Below are 17554 nucleotides of genomic sequence, written 5' to 3'. Positions count from 1 at the left end.
TAATGATCACCTAGTTTCCACCCCCGCAATGTGCAGGGTTGCCAGCCACCAGACCAGGCTGCCCAGAGCCACATCCAGCCTCACCCTGAATGCCTCCAGGGATGGGGCATCCACAACCTCCTTGGGTGAACTGTTCCAATGTGTCACCATCCTCTGTGTGAAAAACTTCCTCCTAATTTCTAACCTAAACCTCCCCTGTCTCAGTTTAAAACCATTCTCTCTTGTCCTATCACTATCCACCATCGTATACAGTCATTCTCCCTACTGTTTATACGCTCCTTTCAAATATTGGAAGACCACAATGAGGTCTCTCTGTAGCCTTCTCTTATGCAAGCTAAATGAACTTAGTTCCCTCAACCTTTCCTCACAGGAGAGATGCTCCAGCCCTCTGATCATCTTAGTGACCCTCCTCTGGACCTGCTCTAAGAGCTCCACGTCCTTCCTGCACTGGGGGCCCCAGGCCTGGACGCAGTACTGCAGATGGGGCTTCACAAGAGCTGGGTAGAGGGGAACAGTCACCTCCCTCTTCCTGCTGGTCACCCCTTTTTTTGTGCAGCCCAGAACACAGTTGGCCTTCTGGGCTACAAGTGCAATCAAATAATCCAGATCTTGTAATAATTTTTATGAGTAACTGAAATGCACTCTGGCCTCCCAAGACTTTGTGGATACCCATCAATTTCTTTCTGCATCTCTGCCTTTATGACATCCACCTTCATTGACCTTTTCAGTTGACTGACTCTCTTCAGTACACACTGTTGAAAAAACTACACAAAATTATTGTAGGTCAGTAGGTGGCAAGCAGCAATTTCTTGTCCTCTGTCATTTAATTCTTTTCTTCTCCATGTATAATATCAGTAAATATCCTTCCATTTGACAGCAAACCCACAGATATAACCACTGAGTCCTAGAATGGCAGAGGTTAGCAGGGACCTCTCGGTTCATCTGATCCAACCCCTCTTCAAACAGAGACACCCTGAGCATGGTGCCCAGGACCATGTCCAGGTGGCTTTTGAAGCTTTCCAAGGAGACTTTATAGCCTCAGAGCAACCTGTACCAGTGCTCACTCACTTGCACATAAAGAAGTGTCTTGCACTTCAGATGGAACCCAGTGTTGAGTTTATCACCAAGTTCCTCATTGCAGTTCCTCATTTCACTCTCACCAATTCTGTAAAGATTCTTATCTCTATCTATTCAGCTTGTAACAGTAGCTTCTTGTTTACAACAGAAAGTTGTTTGTGTTTTTTTTTTCCACCCTAAACATGATTAGTCACAGATTAAGATAAGAAGGCATCAGTCTCTTCCGTAATAAATGCATAATCCAGTCAATGTCTGGCTGTGATTACTGATGATGGGGTTTCAGGCTAGAGAAGGAAGCTGAAAAGACAGTAAACCAGACTTGCACATAGGTTTGTATCTGTCCATCTCTTGTCATATGGAAATTTTCTTGACTGGAGTTTCAGATTTGATTGGGAGTGCAAGGCAAGAGGAGGCTGTGCTTAGGCACAGTGTAAGGAAGCTATGGAATGCTTATTGAAGAAATGGACTGGTAAGCAGTGAAGATGGGAATATGTGGAGCAAAGGCTGCATTTGATATCAGTGGAGCTGATAGGCAGATGAAGTCTAAACAGTAATGCATCTTTGAGGAGAGAGCATTGTAAATGAAGAAGTAGAGAAAAGGGAGCCAGTGGAAGAACATTATCTCTTCTAAGACACCAGCCAGGTGCAACTAGTTCCTAAAGTATGTATGCTTTTTATACACCACAGTAGGTGGTGTATAAAAATAAGCTACAGCCCATTCCCTCCACCTGCTCCAAGCATGTGTTGCATGAAGTGATGCTTTTTGAAACTGAGGAGCTCTTGTCCTCTTTTCACAACCTCTAGATCTATCCATGTCCAGACCTTTACCTGGAGGGATGGCGTCAATGGGAAAATTTTGATATACATCAGATCACAGATCTGCTCCAGCCTGTTTCCAGTTCCTCCACTGCTAGTAGAACTCTGTCACTTTTCTTATTCTTGTTACAAAGACATCTGATCCTTAAGAAAAATAATCCTTGTAGGCTGTTAGTCTTGATGACACACTGGACTGTTATTCCTGTAAGGTGATTGTGCATTATGGATTAAATGTACTTCTGCACTGAAGATGGGCGCAAAGCCTGTGAACCACTTCAGCCCTAGGGAAGTCCTCAGGGTCTGACAGCTAAAGGGAAGCCCAGACCTTCTCCTTAGGATAAATTTCAACATGTGTGAAAAACTGTACTTTTTGGTACATGTCAGCATTTCAGATAAGTTGCCTTTTTGTTTGGCTGAGCAATTTGTCTTGTCTTGCTTTTATTCATTGCTGTTTTTCTTAATACTAAGATTGACTTTTTTTTGGCATACATAGAACTTCTTCTTTTTTTTTTTTTTTTTTTTTTTTTTTTTTTTTTTTTTTTCCTAATCCAAGACAGCATAATTTTTCCTTTAGGCCTTCACATTGGAAGTGTCTTTCTCTTCCCTCTCTATGCCAGTTGCCAGTTTCTAAAGGCCTTCTGTTTCTGTTGTGTATGTTACCTAGGGAGGAAGAACAGATCTAAACACAGTCTTCCTAGGAAGGCTTAAAACCGAGGCAGGTACTACAACCTTCCTCCAAAACAATCATTACTAATCATTAGGAAATACAGTTCGGAACCATACTGAACTGGGTAATATCTCAGGTATGAGGAATTTGCCACATTCCTATAGCATGTTCATATTTCAAGGTATAATTTTTATTGTTTGTAAAGATTTTGTTTGTTTGTTTGTTTGTTTGTTTGTTTTCCCTTCATTTTTAATCCTGAGAAGTGAAGAGTTTACAGAAGAGCACTAAGTGCATTCTTGTGTACAGCAGTCAAAGACACGAGGACAGACCAGAGGCTCAGAATACATTTCAAAAAAATAAGCAAGCATTTATCATCTGTATCACAACTGGTCATGTAAATTCTTCACCCATCTGTAGCCTTTGGGGGTATATTTTTAAGTGCAGGCAGATGAATACGTGCATCTGACTGAATTGATCTCTTCCTTTTCCTGCTGATGGATCACTTTTGTTTTCAGCATGCGTAAAAGTTTAGGGAACATCACCGATAATTGTGCAGGTTAATTGTAAAAAGCATCTTCAGAACTTTCATGAAATGCTTGTTTTGCTGTGAATGATTGTCTGAATCACAGTGCCTTGTTTCTGCTCTTTGCATGACCCTCAATGGAAAAACACAAACAAAAGGCAAGAGAGTAATGAATAAATGTGGAACATATACATATACATATGAAAAATCTTAACTGATGCAAATACACATGAATAGTTAATGGCTATAGGCATTATGATGTATGTTTGTAGCTGAATGAATCTGAATAAATATTTACAAGCAGCAACTTTTCTTAGAAATTAGTTAGCTCAACCCTTTGACCTCTTGGGGAAAGAGATGAAGCAAAGCAGAGACCTCCTGAAGAGAGGTTTCATGTCAGCTTGAGATGATTTCAGGAGGCTTTTGAACAACGCGTATCGGATTGTGCCGTAAGAAGAAACCAGACATGTGCTTTATGTCTTGGATCTGAAGAGAGTTGTTTCGTACCATAAATCATATCCTGGCAGAAAGCAGAATGATAGCTAGAAATAAGCAGTTTCAGACGGAAAATAATAGTGCTTCAGAAGTTTAACTTATGTATCAATTGTTCAGTAGCCAAGCATAAAACTACAGAATGAATGATGACTCAGGGTTTTACCTGTGATATGCCTTAGGAAAGCTGGAATCATATTGCAGTAATTTCTTTAATGGAAGAAAGATGGTGCTATTATAAAATGTGTCAGATAACAAAATCTTATTGGGGGATGGAGGAGTGAGAAGCAATATGCAACCAAATTACTTGACTTTGCATAAGGAATTGCTGGCTCAAATTATGAATTCATAAATATAAAATTGCAGGAGGTCAATCTGACATTAAATCAAATAAAAGCAGTTGTTGAAAAAAAGAAAGGCTTTGAGAATCACCTTTCCTTCTTCAGACCCATGGGAAAAACAGAACCATGTGAGATGGTACACACTCTGCATTCTAGTTTTTCTTCCTTTGTGTGTGTGCTAATGATTTTAATAATTTTGAATCCAGAAAACCAAAATTTCAGTATTAGACAAAGCTGGCAAGTAATTTATCAACTGTGGAACAAATAGTTGCCTTCAATTTAAAGGAACCTTTCTGCAGTCTACAACAATAATGCAACCGCTTGGTCTGATCACAAAGCTACCTAACTTTCTTAAGCCTGTACTCTAAATAATCTGATATTTACATTATTAATGTTTATTCTCACAATTAATTTTGACATAATTGTCTGAAATGTACCTTGCTTTTTCTTACTCCTTGATTTCTGTATCTATTGACACCTTTTTTCTTGTATGTGTACATATATAGGCACAAAGGATATGTGGCTGTGTCACCATCTCAATACATCTCTTCCTTTGGAAAAGTATAACTTGTCTTATATCATAACACTGGCTTGTAACCTTCTACCTTATTGTGGATTGCATTGTGTAATCGTAACTAACAATGGCAAATTGAACTCAGTGAGACCATTTGTATTCAGTAGGTCTGTTTCCCATCTTCTTAACACTGAACTTGTGCACAAACTATCACAAGACTTAGAAAAAAGGAAGAAAAGAAAGAAGGAGGGAGAGAGCAAGAATCTTTCTGGATGTTAGAACAGATGTTCCTAGGGGTACAGGAATTCAGAAAGGCTTAACATTCATCAGCAACAAAATTGTGAAGACGCAGGAGCAGGACATAGTTATATCTGGTTCGTGGGATTCCCCATGGCTCAGTACTAGGATCAGTCGGTCAAATACTTTAATCAATTTTCTTGATAAGAGTAATGAGTGCACCCTCTGCTGATGATACAAAGCTGAGGAGGGTAGCTGACAAACCAGAAGGCTGTGTTGCCATTCAGTGAGACCTGGACAGGCTGGAGTGTTGGACAGAGAGGAACCTGATGAGGTTCAACAAAAACAAGTGTTGAGTCCTGCACCCGGGGAGGAATAACCACACCCATCAGTTGTACCTACTGGAAAGCAACTCTGCAGACAAGGACCTGGGTGTACTAGTGGACGACAGGTTGGCCATGAGCCAGCAGTGTTCCATTGTAGGCAAGAAGACGAATGCAGTAAGTTCAGCAATAAATATTTGCAAATAAGAGTTAATACCTACTAGTGTCTGGGTAGGGGCCACCAAATCTGATCATCACTACAGGTCAGCAGGTTGCTTCTTCATCACTAACACAGAGTGAAAAGCTTCAAAGCTTCATTATTCTCTTAGGCAAGAATGAGTTGTAGTTGTTTGATTCTTTGCTCCCCCTAGTCCTTGTATAGGAAAAGTGGAAGATGTGAATGACAGAAAGGTTAATGACTGAGAATAGATGATCCTTTAAAGCTTTCAGCTATTAGCATGCTTTCAAACTTTCTATCATGCTTCAGATAAATGATTCAGGAATTTTTTTTAGCTGTCATCACAAAAGCCAGGCTTCTTTTGTGGTGCTTGATAACTCCCATATAAAAACTCTAGGCATTCATTTCTGTAAACAAGCATTTCTCTTTCAGTTCTCTCTAGAAGGGTGTTTTTCCAGCTGGGTTGCAGAGAATATCAAAAGAAACTGAGACTTGATGTTATATCAGGCTGCCAGCCAGTTGTGTGATGCCAGCATTTCAGTGCCTAGGAGATGGATGGCAAACTGCTGACCCTTTTCTAAAATGGCACCAGCAACAGCAGGAAGACCAGACCTGGCTACATGTCTTTTCAAATTTTCCTCTTTTAACAAAACTGCAGATTCAGAGGTGGATGGAGACCAAAGGCACTGTTAGACCCAAGTTGCTCTTATTGCAGTTTTCCATGGAGATGTAAGTCTTCCAGAGTAAACTTCTTTCTAGACTAGCAACAAACACTGCAGAAATTAGTGGAGGAGAAAAGCAAAACACAGGTCCAGGGGACCTGATCCAGGTCTATAAATATCTGAGGTGTGGGGGACAAAGTGGCGAAGCCAGACTCTTTTCAGCAGTGTGTGGAGACAGGACAAGGGGAAACGGCCAGAAACTGGAGAACAGGAAGTTCCGCACAAATGTTCGCAAGAACTTCTTTAAGTTGAGGGTGACAGAGCACTGGAACAGGCTGCCCATGGGGGTTGTGAAGTCTCCTTCTCTGGAGATATTCAAGACCCGCCTGGATGCCTACCTGTGTGACCTGGTTTAGCAGGTGATGATCTCTAGATCAGCTTTAGATGATCTCTAGAGGTCCCTTCCAACCCCTACGATTCTGTGATTCTGTGGTTCTGTAACACAGAAATAATGTCTTAGCAAGGCTGGTGCTGGTGCAGAATCTCAGTGAGTTACTGGGTGGAACTGATTGACACTCCAAGGGCATACTCTAAAACATAGATAGGTATGTAGCTTCACTTCTTCATAAACAGCCTCCTACTTTAATTGGGAAGGATGGTTAAAATTACAGTAATTTCAGATATTATATATGAAAATAAAACTGAACCACAATCTTGATTGTGGCTGAGTGTTTCTTTATTTGTGTATGTAGGTGTTTCTGCTGCTGATGCCATGATGAGATAAAACACCAAAACTGGTCAACATGTACTAGAGACACTGACAAATCCAAAAGTCAACATACAACACCATAGTGTGAGCCCAAATGGTTTCTTCTGTTATCTTCTTTCTCAGACCATTTTTATTTGCTATATACATATCATTTTTCAGACTTTTCCAGAATTTGTATTCCCCATGATAATTTGTTCCAAACTAGCAACATGAACTGCGTGTTATGTAGGTTTATTTGTATTATATACAGTGGAAGAATATCTATAAGGATTAACACAGCAAAGTAGGAGTCATCTATGGCAGATACTGTGGTGGTGTGAAAACAGATCCAGGCTCTTTGCTCAGAAGTGCTGAGATTGCTGATTTGTTTGTCTTCTGTTAGAACTCAGAACGTTGTTAAGATGTCAAAATCAGTAAGCCAAACACAGTGTGGCTACAATAGATAGTTGCTTCACCCTCCACTAATCATTTTTTTTCTGTAAGTAAGACTCCAACTAATGCATGCTGATTAACTGAAATTTGTAATATCACTCCACATAAAAAATTGGAAGGTAACAGAAATTTTTCCAAACAATTGATGTAGTTTGGAATGATTCACATAGCATTACTAAATGACGTGAATCTTGGGTCAAAGGAGTGTCCAGCCTCACCCAGAGATTATCACAGTACTTCTGTAAATGACTGAGTGCAGGTTAGAGGTTGTTCCTAAACAATGAATCGAAGTGACCTCTGTTTGGGCAACATAAAAAGATTCCAAACAGCTGCATGTTCAGAGGTGTCACTTCTTCAAAATGTGAGAATAAACTAGAAAAGTTTCTAGAACAACATATTTACAGATGCTAATTGTATTCTGTTTTATTCTCAGAACATTTAGATATGAAAAACTGTTGAGAAAACATTGCTCTTGAACATTCATTATTAAACTGGTAATTGTTCTGTATCAACTTGAATCAGTTATAATTAGATGGGGTTACATCCTGAGAAAGAGGAGCAGATGATCTGACCTAAAACACCAGAGTTGTGCAAAGCCTGGCAATAATGCTCTCAGCTCCATCCTCCCATGACACCAGCAATTCTTGGGTGTTTACTGCTTCTCTGACGTTTTAACTTCTGTGAGACTTAAATATGGGAATACTTAGACTACTATCACAAGAAGATTATGCTTTACATGTAGACAAAATAGAAGAGGCAGCAGGACAGATATTCTTGCTGTGTGTGACCATCACCATTAGCTCTAAAATTTCTGAACTCTGCTTCAGTTGTAGATGCCGTTCTATTTGTTTTTCCAAAGTGGAAGAACAATATATTTGAAGAATGTTTCTTTTTATATAATGGCAAACTTGAGAAAACAACCACAATCATCAGGTAATTATTGCAGTAAAAATTAAGGAGACCCTAAAGCACGGTATCTTAGACTGAAAATAGCACTCTAAGTGTCTGAGTAATATAGCATTAAATATTAACTTAGAGTTATGTTATGAGACTAAATGTAGAACGCTGAACAATTAATTATTCTTTTTTGTGTGAATCTCTTTCAACACTGAAAAAGCAACAGAAGCTTAAAGAGCACTAAGTATATTTACATCACAAAGAAAGAGGACTGGTAAAGACAAAAAATAAGTTCATTAAATCTAACAACAGTATTAAGCTCTACTTTTGTGGTAATGTTCATGGAGAGTTTAAAGCTCTATCTGGAGAATGAAAATATGATAACAATGAGTCAGCATGGGTTTTGGGGGAAGAAATCATGGCAAACAATTCTGATTACATTTTTAAATGGGCTGATGATTGGCTTACAGAGAGGGAAACCTGGTAGACGTTTTATAAATGGATTTTTGGGAAAGCTTTCAACAAGGTTTCACATGATGAATTACTACACAAAGCCTTCTAAATATGGATTAGGTGATGAATACTTAAGATGGCTGAAGGACTGCTTAGAAGATGAAAATAGGGGAATTAAAATTGTGCTTTGTTCAATAAAACTAGGATCATTCATAGAATTCCTTCAAGTGGCTTCAGCAGGATACCAGTCCAGACTGTCATGTGAAGCAAAGTCTCAGAGGACCATGCACTGACCTCTGCTTGCCTTTGTATTGGTAATACAGATGGTGCTATGAAATGAGGGAGATGTATTTTCAAATAACTGACATGAATCCTCTTTAATATCTTGGGATGGATTATAGTTCAGAGAATCATAGAACTGTTTGTGTTGGAAGGGAACCTTAAAGACCATCTAGTCCAACCCTCCTGCAATGAGCAAGGACACCTACAGGTCAGTCAGGCGCTCAGAGCCTGTCCAGCCTGACCCTGAATGTCTCTGGGGACATGGAATTCACCACCTGTTTGGTGGCTCCGCTATTTCAGGATCCTTATGGTAAATTTGTAGAAATTCTTCCTTATATCCAATCTAAATCTCCTCTTTTAGTTTGAAACCATTTCTCCTTGACCTGTCACAACAGACCTTGATAAAGTGTCTGTCCCTTTCTTTCTTATAGTCCCATTTAGGTATTGAAAGGCTATCAGGTCACCTCAGAGCTGTATCTTCTCCAGGATGAACAGTCCCAGATCTCTCAACCTGTAATGCAAGGAGCTCTAAGCAGACACAGAAAAACAGGTACAACGGCTTTGAGCCAGTAAGCTCAGCACAGAACAATGTGGATAGAACTGTAATGTATTGGGCTCTGGACCTACCTGGTAGTCAACTAGTCTGCACGTTGTTTGCCTTCAGAGTGATCCATGTTTTACCAAATTGATTTTTTGGGTGATCTGAGTGGCTTCAGAGGGAGATTTAACAGCTTAACATACTGTATCAGATCCATGTCTGATGTCAATTGATAGCACCTTTCAATGTAACAACATTCTTTTATATCAATTTCTACCAAGAGCGCATGGAAAGGAAATAACTTATGGCAACAAATAAACTCATACAAATAGAGTCAGGAATCCAAATCTGTTATAAATGGACAATTCACATAAGGATTGTACAGCAGTATTTTAGGAAAATTGTATTGCTATCCATTTAAAGATTAGGCTGGTAGGCTTTGGTTCTTCAATTCCCACATCTTCTTGGGAAAAAAATGTTCCTTGAATCTTGGTGTGGTATGCAGAAGAAAGATGAGCACTTTAAAACACTTTATCTACAATCTTTAAAAATAAATGGTTACATTCCAATACAGCTAAGAAAACTAATTCACATAGAAATGAAGCAATTTGCCCCATAGGTCCAAAGAGAGGACATTTTAGTGATGGCATGATGCATTTGAGCTACCTAATAACTGGTGCAAATTTAGAAGTTTTGAAGTCTAGCGAAAGAAAGAAACTAGATTTTTACTCTAGTCTGTTCCATAGTTCCTATATAGATACAGGAAGAAACGGTCTCCTTGCCTTCTTATGCAGGCTTTTTGAAAAGGAGTTAATTGTGCCTAAAATCTGTATCGTATTTAATCTTGTTGTTTGCCTTGTTTGGCTACTTAATTAAAGAAACTGTGTAGTTTGGGGATAATTTTGATCTAAAAACATGTTGCAGTCTATTAAAAAGGTTAATGTTTCAGATAGACTTTTTTGAAATCAGAACTTCAGTATTTCCCAAAATATAAAACAAGGAACTGAGGGAGTAGAGATGAGTGGAGGATGGGCAGATAAGCAATATACAAGCTCAGGAAGATTTAGGGAAAAATGTGTCCATAATATCAAAATATACTAATTTCAATATAAAGCAGGGGAAAATATGTACAACTGAGGTTATTTACAGAGAAAAATAACCCGGAAAATACAGAGTACACATCAATGGAACGCCACTTTATTAACCTCCTATAATAGTTAACAACATTGGCAATGCTGCAAAAAACAGCATTCAGCGTGCCATGTTTTTTTCCTTGAACAGTTAGTCTGTTTGATTTAAGACTGATGTTAGAAGGGACTCCTATTTATGATTCTGTGACACCTTTCTGGGGGAAGAGAAAGGGGTAAAAAGCATACCTATATCTGATGCAGTTAAGAAGAAAGCAGAAACAAAAACCTTCCCAGGATAATTTTTGGCTGAAAATTTTGCTCAGGACTGTAAATGTCAAAAATATTTTGAGGCATTTCTTTGGGAGTGGGCGGCTGTAGTCATCTTTAAGTTCTCTTTTTATTTGACTTTGATGGATTATGACTTACAATATGATCAGTAAATAGTAAAATCTACCTTTTAAAGCTTTTGGGAAATTTAATGTTTTCTTTATATATGGTGATTTTCAGTGGAATGATAGTTATATCCCTGCTTTGCAGTAATGAGGCGTTGAGATGAGCCATGGGTAATGCTACCACCAGCAAAATCCCAGTGATGCTGTGAATGCAAGAACTGAATAATGAACAGGCAATGAAAACATAATACTCTACAGCCATTGGCATGTCTTCCACAAAATGTTCCTCTGCAACAGATAAGGTAGTATATATTTCAGTTTCCACTATGTTCATTCCCTATTTTCCTATCTTCCTCCTCCACAAGTTTTACCCCATAAACTCAAAATCATATTTGAGTAATTGCCTTGGCTTAAAAGAAGAGAAGGCTGAGCATTAAATACCAAAAAATGAAGTTTTTCAAGTCAAATGGCTGTGGAATTATCTATAAAGCTTCAATGTTTGAATTCCCACAGACATCAACTTTAACAGAATATCCTGCCAAACTGCAGTTGTGGTGAAAGTTTTCAATGATATTCAATTTTCACCACCTACTAATAAATATAATGCAACACTATAAGTTGACCTTGCAAAGACATTTGATGGAACAGACTGTAGTCAGCTGTAGGGATTTACTTGAAAAGTGTAGCAAACTAGAAATTTAAGAGGCAATGCACAGACTCCCCTCTCTAGATTTTGCACAGATTGAAAGGGAATACGGGCAACATTCAAATGTTTCTTTATTGTCATGCATATTAAAAACCCAGGGTAAAACTTTGCATTTTTATGACTCTGTACATAGACAGTATTATTCTTCATCCAAATGTATGATATGAAAGCTTGTCTGCATCAGTCATTTTGAAATAATTGTTTTAATTTGGGGCTGTGGATGAAAGTGAACACAAGGCTGGTGTCATCTCCTAACAGACATTCTTTCCAACAGTCCTCCTTTTTCCAGCTCGACAAATAACAAATGCCTGGTGGTAGCTTTAAATTTAAAATTCATTGCCAACCAGCTGATAAGAAACATATCAAATATTGGATTTCACTATATAAATAAGCATATCCAAAAGAACAAAGAAGATTCCAATGACTTTCATTTGTTGTACTGACTCAGTTATCAAATTTCCCACTAATCATAACTTTCCTTTCTGTCATGTCTCTGACAGCTTTACATATCATATTTATTTATCATACACCTCAGTTTATCAAAGTTCTGTTTATAACATCTCTCATGTGGAGGAATGAGATTCTGCATATACAAATACAGCTGGTATTAGAGATTTTGACTTGGAGTCCTGTCTTTTTCAAAGCCGAGATTTATAGGATAAAGGAAAATTGTCACTGTCTGCAAACAAGAACAAAATGCCTGTGCTTACTTTGAGAGATTATGAGTAAGGATGGGAAAGTCTGTAATGCAGTGTGCTTGAAAATCCTTTTCAGTGGATGCTGGGAAGCTAAGAAGCTAACAAAGGAATTTAGTTGCCCACACAGAGGAGACGCTGAGTTTGAAAACAAAATTTGGTCTGTGATTTTTAGAACTGCTAAGTGTTACTAGTAGGATTATCTGCATCTCTGTGTCTTGCTTCGGTTTCTCAGAGCTCTCATGTCTTGTACTTTCATTTCTGTTAGAATGACCTCCCCAGTCATTCCCGGTCTTAGATGTGGTTCACAAGAGATTATCCACTGTAGTTGTCAACAGAGCAACTGCTTTTGTATTTCCGTGACTTTATAGGCAGTGACCCAATTGACACCGTATAAAAAGCTCAGCATCTAACTTTTAATGGTAGAAAAATGACAAGTAAGACAATTAAGGAAAAACGGTTTAGAAGCAAAAATTGTTACACAGGTTTGTTTTACCTTGGTTTATTTCAGGAAGCCAACTGAAGGACACACTGTGTAAGCTCTTGTTTCTCATTTTTCTCCAAAATCTACTCCTGAAGCAGAGTGTACCCTTTTAGTCTTATCAGTCTTTTGATTCCCCTCTTCCTCTGCCCTGTCACGTGTGAATTTATGAACATAGCTATGGGCTGAGAAATAACCTATCCATTTGTGAACTCTATTCACTCTAAACAACAAGATTATAGTTGCCCTACAACACAATAAAGCCCATAGCCCATAGCTTCTGCAGGTAGAGAAGGTTGACGGATATACACAGCAAGGTCATCAGAAGGCAGCAGTGAGACACTACTGGAATTCATATTGACGGAGTTGAAATTTTAGTTATGAAACAGTTCAATTATCTTTCTAAAATGTATATTGGATTAAATGAAATCAACTGTTCCTCAACTTAATGACTCATTTTCATCTAGTCTTTATGGTTGGAATTGTATTTTCAAAAGAAAGTCAGGTTCCTGGAGGGAATAGAAATGAATGAGAAACAAATGCCCTTTTTCTTTGATTTTTTGAAAATGTGGCTGTAATCATTAGAATTTAAAAAAAAAAAAAAAAAAAAGTTTAGAATTAATATGTTAAATAAAATTAAAGCTTTGGAAACTGTCATCCATGCTTAAAAATAAGAAGTCCTAAACATAAAAACAGGTAATCTGGAAAGCTCAAAATAAGAAGTGTCTGACAGTGCTGTCTGCTTGGTCTCAGAGTCTCAAAGTGTTACAGATATTTCTTATCTCTCCTAGGTAAAATCTCCAGTTATAAACAAAAAGATGTGTTTTTTAAAGTGGAATATGTCTCTAATGTCTACAAACAAGCCCTGCATACACAGCTTTGCAAGTCCGGGAGATGAAAGCAATTTTGCTTGTGAAGACAGGAAAGGGACTTTGTGAAGAACTTCAGGGAGTTCCTACCTGGCAGTGAGGATGTATGGCAGGAAGTGTGACACTGATAGCATGGGGGGTAAGGCAAAGTGCATGAAATCATCAAGAACATTTCCAGTCTTGCAGACAAGACAGTGCAGTACTTAGCGCTGAAAGACATCCAAGCCTCATTTCTTAACATTTCCTCCAAAAGTTTCTCATTAGTAATTTAAACATTCTCAGAAAGATGCTCAGAGATCTGTTCCATTGCAGAGATCTGTTCCATTGCAGAGAAATGCCCCTATATTGCCCACCAAGCTGTATACAGTCTGAGGAAAAAACACCAGCTTCTATTTTTGTGACACATTTTAGTAGAATTTCTGCAGTGATTAATTATTTACACTATGGCCACTGAAAGCAATAGCAGATGTCTTATTACCTTTTTGTAGAGGTGAATCTGAGTCATTATTAAATTGTAGTGCTTCTGGATCAGACCTGAACACAAGCTGAAAAAGAAAATTCAAGCAAACAGGGATTTATTGCTGCCTAGAGGAGATTCCTGAGGCAACTCATGCTGTTTGGGGGTATCTGCAAATACAACTGTGGCTCAACACTGAACTTGAAATCCTTATCTTCATATACCATTTTTTAGTACTAAAGCTCATGGAAGACCTAGATATATGTTTGGGGACTCACTGATTTCAAGTGGATCATGACATGGCTGGCATATCTACAGCCTGAAATATGGAACAATTATATTACCTATAGTAAATGCATTTAAAGATTGCTTTCATTCTTTTAAACACTACTTGATACTTATTAAAGTATAATATTCGTTTTAATATGTCACAGTATATTTTCAATTCAATTTCCCAATTTTAGGATTTAGTTATGGGCTGTTCTGTCATTAGTTAGATTGTAAATATTTACCTTCCAAATTTATTCTCAACAGCATTTTTCCAGCTTTTTTTTTGTTTGTTTGTTTTTGGTTTTTTTTTTTGCTTTGATATCTATCTTTTATGCTATCTAATAATCAAAGCCTTTTTTGTTGTTGTTCTTAAAGGCGTCTCAAACTCATCATAATCTCTCGAGACAAAAGAAACTTCCTTTCTTTGTCTTGTCTTTCTCTTGCTCAGTATAATTGCTGATCAAACAAGTTTGAAGGAGCTCTATACTGCAACAAACACTAGCTTTGTAGTAATTTTCTTTATTTTCTTGATACTTTATTTCATCACTTTCTGCTCATTCTAGATGCTTTAAAACCATAGCAAACAAATTGCAGCTTATAATGAACTTCTTTTGCATGATAATTATTTTTTATGAATAAGAAAAGCACTGATGTGCTGATCTGCTGCAGGGGGGAGGCTAGTAAAAATCAGAGAGTGAGAAGCTCATGCTCCTCTTTGATCTAACTTTTATGGCATGTGCATTCAGTTAAACAGGTCATTGAGCTGGGAATCAAGGCTTATTCAGAATCAGACACTGCTTGGAAAACTGGAGGCAAGTCTCCAAAACAGTAGGAAGTTCAGCATGCTCATGAGCAAGACATTGAACTTCAGTAGGGAGAATGAACTGAACAAATACAAAACAGACAGAAAACTACTGGGTAGTAATTCATCAAATAAGGACCCGAGAGAAAAAAAATGGGGCGGAATAAGGTGAATTCAACAAGCAATGTCATGCAGTTGCAAACAAGGTAAGCATCATGCTGAGATCTATAAGCAGAAGGAATAACAGCCTGCTGGTTGTGTGAAGCAATCTTTTTACACTTTTCCATGTTCATAAGAATATCTGGAGTAGCGTGTCCTGCTCTGGGCATTGTGCTGCAAGGAAGATGCAAACAAATTTAAAAGATGATGGCAATGTGAACAGCTGGAGGTCTAAGATTCACGAGCTGAGAGAAAAAGACAAAGTGGAGAAGATTAACAAAAGGAAAATAGGGGACAGAAGTCACGGTGACATGGGGAAAGCTCTGGAGGGAAGAGGGGCTCAAGAAGGCTTCCTGGTATTCAAAGACCATCTCCTCCAAACTCAGAAGCAGTGCATCCCAAGAAAAAGGAAGGCAGACAAGAATACCAGGAGACTTCTGTGGATCTACAAGGAGCTCCTGGACTTCTAAGCTCAAAAAGAAAGTCTATAGTGAATGGAAGCAGGAACAGGTCACCTGGGAGGACTGCAAAGAAGCTGTCTGAGAAGCCAGGGATCAGGTTATGAAAGCTAAAAGCCAAATAGAATTAAATCTAACCAGGGACATTGAAGGGGAAAAAGAAGAAATTTTATAGGCATATCAGAGATAAAAAGAAAGTCAGGGAGGTTGTGGGCTTTCTCCCACAGGAAACTGGAGGCCTGGTCATGAAGGATACAGAGAAGGCTGAAGTGCTCAATGATTTCTTTGCCTCAGTGTTCAACAGCACTAACCACACTGCCCAAGATGCAGAAAGCAATGGTAAGAACCTGAAGAAGGTAGATCTGCCTGGTGTAAGCGAAGATCAGGTTTGAAAACATCTAAAGAATCTGAAGGTGTACAAGTCCATGAGACTCAATGAGATCCATCCATGGGTTCTGAGGGAAATAGCAGATGAAGTTGCGGAGCTGCTACCCATCATAATTGAAAGGACACGGCAGTTTGGTGAAGTTCCCACAGGTGGGGAGAGCAGAAACATAACCCCCATTTTTAAGAAGGGAAAAAATGAAGATCCGGGAAACTACAGGCTAGTCTCATCTCTGAGACTGGCTAGATCATGGAGCAGATCCTGCTGAAGGCACATGGAAAAAAAAGATGAGGTGATTGGTGGTAACCAACATGGTTTCACCAAGAGTAAGTCATGTCTGACATCCTTGATAGCCTTTTATGATAGACTTACAGAATCAGTGGATAATAGAAGAGCAACTGACATAATCTGTCTGGACTTTTGTGAAGTGTTTGACATTATTCTACAGAACATCCTGGTCAACAAGTTGGAGAAAAGATGGATTTGATGGATGGACCACTTGCAGGATAAGGAATTGGCTGGATGGTCACACTCAGAGCGTTGCAGTCAGTGGCTCAGTGTCCAAGTGGACACTGGGGATGAGTGGCATTCCTCTGGGATCAGTGTTGGGACTGCTGTTATTTAACATCTTTGTGGGTGACATGGACGATGGGATTGTGTGCACCCTCAGCAAGTTTGCAGACAACAACAAACTGGGTGGTGGAGTTGACACACTAGAGGGAAGGGGTGCCATCCAGAGGGAGCTGGACAGGCTTTAGAGATGGGCCCATGCCAACCTCATGAAGTTCAAAAAGGTTTGAGACTCCAGAACAAGTTGCCCAGTGAGGCTGTGGATACCCCCTCCCTGAAAGCATTCAAGACCTGGATGGGTGGGGTTTTGAGCAACCTGGTCTAGAGGGAGGTGTCCCTGCCTATATCATGGGGCTGGAGCTGGATGGTCTTAAAAGCATCCCTTTCAACCCAAAGCATTCTGTGATTCTAAGATTCTATGATTTGAGTCTTGGAAAATGCAATAATATTGTAAACAGGGAGAAAATGATCCATTTTCCATATCCAAGTTTAGTGGTGCAAGAAGTTGTTGGCTTAAATTGTAGAAAACAAGTTACAGTTTGAGAAAATCTTTCTGATGGTAAGAAGAGAGAGGCAATGGGACTGGAAATCGTTGAGAACTGTGTAAGAAAAAAAAAGGACTAATGTACATAAAGCTATACTGTTGTCGAGCAATGACTGGCCCGGGCTTCCTTCAGAGTCCCTTCTTGCCCCAGCTTTGCCTACCATTTTGTGAAGATACAGGAGCTGGAATAGATGTGCAATTGTGAGGAGGAAATGAGATGCTCCTTTAAGATCAAGGACTAAGTTTTATTAGCTTTGATGATGATGCATGATTTTATGCCATTTTCTCTGTGAGACTGTATGAAATACAACCACATAACTACAAGTACATCTCAAGAGCTACCCACTGGGATTACTGTGATGTATTTTACAGGCTTAAACTAAAAGGTATGCAAAGTGCAGTGACTGCTGACAGTGCTGTCTGGTGACCAAGCCT

The sequence above is a fragment of the Excalfactoria chinensis genome, chromosome 2, assembly GCF_039878825.1.
Source record: "Excalfactoria chinensis isolate bCotChi1 chromosome 2, bCotChi1.hap2, whole genome shotgun sequence".
Classification (NCBI taxonomy): domain Eukaryota; kingdom Metazoa; phylum Chordata; class Aves; order Galliformes; family Phasianidae; genus Excalfactoria; species Excalfactoria chinensis.
This window is presented reverse-complemented; position numbering follows the sequence as displayed.